This window comes from Anabrus simplex, chromosome 8, assembly GCF_040414725.1.
Source record: "Anabrus simplex isolate iqAnaSimp1 chromosome 8, ASM4041472v1, whole genome shotgun sequence".
NCBI lineage: Eukaryota > Metazoa > Arthropoda > Insecta > Orthoptera > Tettigoniidae > Anabrus > Anabrus simplex.
The window spans coordinates 26,523,276-26,527,982 of record NC_090272.1 but is presented as its reverse complement, the minus strand read 5'-3'; the positions used below and the strand labels follow the sequence as shown (position 1 = coordinate 26,527,982).

The following is a 4,707-nucleotide window of genomic DNA, read 5'->3' as shown; positions in this document are numbered from 1 at the left end:
CATTCCAAGCTGTTCAAGTGTATAACTTTTGGCCACGGGAAATATCGAAATATGGATGCATATTAATGACGGTGCAGACCTTCGTTTCGGGGTAGTTCTTTTCTAAACGGTAAGTCGTATTAAATAGCTGATAGCAGGCAAGTCGTACTACAAAACTGACAGCACAAATGCAGTTCAATTTGGAGCGATCTACAGCTATGGTCCCATGATTTATTGTCGTGTTTCGATTGTTGATACGTTAATTAGCGCTGAATTTCTCAATTATAACCAAATATCTCCAATTCGATTGTGATTGGCATTAGGAAAAGGAGCCTGTCTTTATAATGAAAACTCCATCTCTACTGTGAATGGCGGTTGCGAAGTCAGCCTGCCGTTACAGTAGAAACTCCCGAACTCGATTCTTATGGCAGTAGAGAATGTGGCCTGCCATTATCGTCAAATCTTTCCCGATGCCTACCTTACATCGGAAACAATGTGATTAGCTACCACCCCCGAAGGCCCGAGTTCGATTCCCTTCTCTGCCACGAAATTTGAAAAAGTGGTACGAGGGCTTGAACGGGGTCCACTCAGCCTCGGGAGGTCAAATGAGTAGAGATGGGTTCGATTCCCACCTCAGCCATCCTGGAAGTGATTTTTCGTGGTTTCCCACTTCTCCTCCAGGCAAATGCCGCGATGGTACCTTACTTAAGGCCACGGCCGCTACTTCCCTCTTCCTTGTTTATCCCTTTAAATCTTCCCATTCACCTGCAAGGCCCCTGTTCAGCATAGCAGGTGAGGCCGCCTGGGCGAGGTATTGGTCATCCTCCCCAGTTGTATCCCCAACCCAGAGTCTGAAGCTCCATGACACTGCCCTTGAGGCGGTTGAGGTGGGATCCCTCAGTGAGTCCGAGGGGAGAATCAACCCTGGAGGGTAAACGGATTAAGAAAGAAAGAAAGAAAGAAAGAAAGAAAGAAAGAAAGAAAGACAAGTAACCTACTAACGGACAATGACAGCCTCCCGCTTCCATTGCTAGTGGTGAAATACACTACATGATAGAGCTAAGAAACCTCAGACAAAATCAGGGTCAAGTGTGCTCCTGGCATCAACACCCTCCCACTCCAAGGGTTGATGTCAGCCTCTCTCTTGAGATTTTCACCCTGATTACAGAAAAATGCCGAGAAATATTAAATCCAGGGATATTCTCATCAGCGTGGTCGGTGTCGTAAGTGACAAGGAGCTTATTTTTAGTTTTGTGGATCGTCACCTGCGCCACAGAAGTGATGCGGAATGCACGAGAGGCAAGATCTTCAGCAGTCGCCCTCGGGTTCTGGGTGTGGTCGAGGCCACGTGTTACTACCTTCCCTCGTCCCGCTCTAAGGCCCTGCGGCTTTACCCCACCCTCAACCCTTGTGTACCATAACTGTGGGTATAATGGATTCGAACCCCACTGTCGGCAGCCCCGAAGGTGGATTTTTCTGGTTTCCTTTCCATTCCGAGCCCTCTCCTATTCCACGGTCATCATAAGATCTGTCTGTGGCGGTACGTCGTAAAAATAAATAGAAAAGGAGTTTGATGTTGCGAAATTAATGACAAAAGGCTTAGCAAGTTTTGCATTTATTCGCTCTAAACCGGATAGCAGACAGATAAGCAACACTATCGTCTTTGCATAGTTTATAGTATCCACCCTTTCAAAGTGTGAGATAAACGAAAACCGTCAAAAGTAGATTGTTGCAAGTAAACCCAACAACATTAAAATAAGTTAGTTCCGAACACTAAAATGTTGCACACCCCCTGTGGGGAACGAACCCACGGCCTTTGAATTAGAAGTCCAACGCGCTTTCCACTGCGCCAATAGGGCGCGATGGCGCGGGATAAAATTTGAAAGTGCAGAGCGCTAGCGCAGTTGTGCAAAGCTCCAGCTCTCAGATTTTGACGTCAGAATTTAGTGATATGATGGAACATTAGCAACTGAAGCATCCGAAAAGAACGATTCGTCAAAGTGTACCTTGCAGTCGTGTTTTTCTCAATTATAAGTACTAAAGAACAACGGAGGTCTCCCGCTTCCAGTGCTAGGAGTGAACTGCGCTACAGGATAGGACTAAGAAACCTGAGACAAAATCGGGCTGATGTGTGCGCCTGGCATCAACACCATCCCGTTCAGAGTTTTGATGAGGCTGAAATATGGGATATGAAGTAGGCAAAAGTACGCCTGTGAGCTGTAGTGCATAGTGTGCTTAGTTGCCACCCCCGGAGGCACGGGTTCGATTCCCAGCTCTGCCACGAAATTTCAAAAGTGGTACGAGGCTGGAAGGTGATCCACTCAGCCTCGGGAGGTCAAATGAGTAGAGGGGGTTCGATTCCCTCCTCAGCCATCCTGGAAGTGGTTTTCCCTGGTTTCCCTCCAGGCAAATGCCGTGATAGGGTGACGGCCGCTTCCTTCCCTCTTCCTTGTCTACCCCTTCCTATATTCCGATCCCGCCACAAGACTCCTGTTCAGCATAGCAGGTGAGGCCACCTGGGCGAGGTAATGGCCCTCCTCGTCAGTTGTATCCCCTGACTCAATGTCTCACGCTCCAGGACACTGCCCTTGAGGTGGTAGAGGTGGAATCCCTGTCCGAGTCCGACGGAAAAACTAACCCTGGAGTGTAAACCGATTAAGAAAGAAAGAAAAGAAAGAATGAAAGGAAGACGAAAGAAAGAAGAGCTTCGAAAATAAAGTGGCGTCAGTTGCCAAGGCACGTACGAGACCTGAATATCAGAGAGGGAATACGAAACTCGAGGATGTGTATTCTCCGAGAACCACGTTCATGGAGTTACAGTGGTCAAAAGAAGTTTAGTGCTGGGGCTGTACCTTAACTAAGGCCACGGCCACTTCCTTCCAACTCCTAGGCCTTTCCTATCCCGTCTTCGCCATAAGACCTATCTGTGTCGATGCGACGTAGAGGAAGTAGAAGAAGTTTTTCATTCTAAAATTTCACAGCGTATCTGTCTCGATACCACAAACCGCAAGTAAGTTGAAACAAGGAAAAATAAATGTTGACGAAGATAACAATTTCACTTCTACTACAGCACAACCAGTTCAAGACGACGTACTTTTCTTACCACTCCAGTATTTTCAAAGACATTGCGAAAATGTTCTTGATATTCAATTCATCTTCTTCGTATTTCTAAAACTTTTCGAGAAAGAAGGATTTGCTGTGTTTCGGCGCATGCTTTATTGTTGATCTCTTTGTCTTGGATTCTTTCACGGAAAGTCTTGTTGTGGGATGTGCTCATATTTCACAAGGATACAGCTAGTACCATTGGTTAACGTACAGACTAAATACTGTTACAGCGAATCTTTCTTTCTTTCTTTCTTAATGTGTTTATTCTCCAGGGTAGGTTTTTCCCTTGAACTCAGCGAGGGATCCCACCTCTACCGCCTCAAGGGCGGTGTCCTGGAGCTTCAGACTCTGGGTAGGAGGATATAACTGGGGAGTATGACCAGTACCTTGCCCAGGCGGCCTCACCTGCTATGCTAAGCAGGGGCCCTGCAGGGGGATGAGAAGATAGGAAAGGATAGACAAGGAAGAGGAAAGGAAGCGGCCGTGGCCTTAAGTTAGGTACCATCCCGGCATTTGTCTGGAGGAGAAGTGGGAAACCACGGTAAACCACTTCCAGAATGGCTGAGGAGGGAATCGAACCCGCCTCTACTCAGTTGACCTCCCGAGGCTGAGTGGACCCCGTTCCAGCCCTCGTACCACTTTTCAAATTTCGTGGCAGAGCCTGGAATCGAACCCGTGCCTCCGGGGGTGGCAACTAATCACACTATGCACTACACCACAGAGGCGGGCAACTTTCTTTATCATTATTTAAATGTTTCATCTGGTGTTTGCACCCTAAATCCAATATTCATCATCTGAACGAGTGCTTTATTACCTTCCTAGCTGTATCTGCGTGTATACTTACATCTTCACAGAGTATTCTAACTCCGCTGTTAGGTGACCATTCTGGTAGACCCATTAATATTTTGCGGAACCTGTTACTAATTGCTCTAGTTCTTTCTTATCTACTTCCCTATCCATATTTCTGCCCCATACTTCACAAGAGCATTTCTATGTATGTAAAAATTGCACGCCCCCTGTGGGGATCGAACCCACGACCTTTGAATTAGAAGTCCAACGCGCTTTCCACTGCGCCAAGGGGGCGTCAGCTGCGGCTGGTATAGATTAAAACTGAATTTACAAGTGCCGAGCGGTGTATCAATGGGGTTTGATAAATTCTCCCCAATGTGATTGCGGTTTTGAATTTCAAACCATCAAGCATATGGTGCAGGAGTGCCCTCTACGTTCATATCCCGGCTCCTTGGATGAACTCCACTCAGCATCTCCAGGAAGGAATGAGATGGATTGCAGATCATTCTATCCATATTTGAAAAGTGGTCTTAATGCCGTAAATTGTATATATGTAACAATATAATTTCATGTAATCCTCATTGTTCTGTAAGCATCATGTGTATGTATGTTGGGTATTCAGCCCGAAGGCTGGTTTGACCCTCCACAGCTCCGCCAAAAGCTGGCATAAATAGCCTGGGCGTCACTGAAGAGGCGTACTAGGGAAATGAGGAGTGAGATAGTTTCCCGTTGCTTTCCTCACTGAGCCAGCCGTTGCTATTGCATATCAGTCTGCCGAGCCCACTGAAATGCATGCACCAACCGACCCTATGAGCGATATTTTCACAGCATTCA

The 4,707-nt window shown here is 46.8% G+C and overlaps 2 non-coding genes across 2 annotated transcripts; both read right to left on the bottom strand.

Annotated features, from left to right (window-relative positions):
- Positions 1 to 1,765: 1,765 nt before the first annotated feature.
- TRNAR-UCU (transfer RNA arginine (anticodon UCU)) lies at positions 1,766 to 1,838 on the bottom strand. Its single transcript has one exon. It is a non-coding gene; the product is annotated as a tRNA-Arg (tRNA).
- A 2,256-nt stretch (positions 1,839 to 4,094) lies between these two features.
- On the bottom strand, positions 4,095 to 4,167 carry TRNAR-UCU (transfer RNA arginine (anticodon UCU)). Its single transcript has one exon. It is a non-coding gene; the product is annotated as a tRNA-Arg (tRNA).
- Between the last annotated feature and the right edge of the window lie 540 nt (positions 4,168 to 4,707).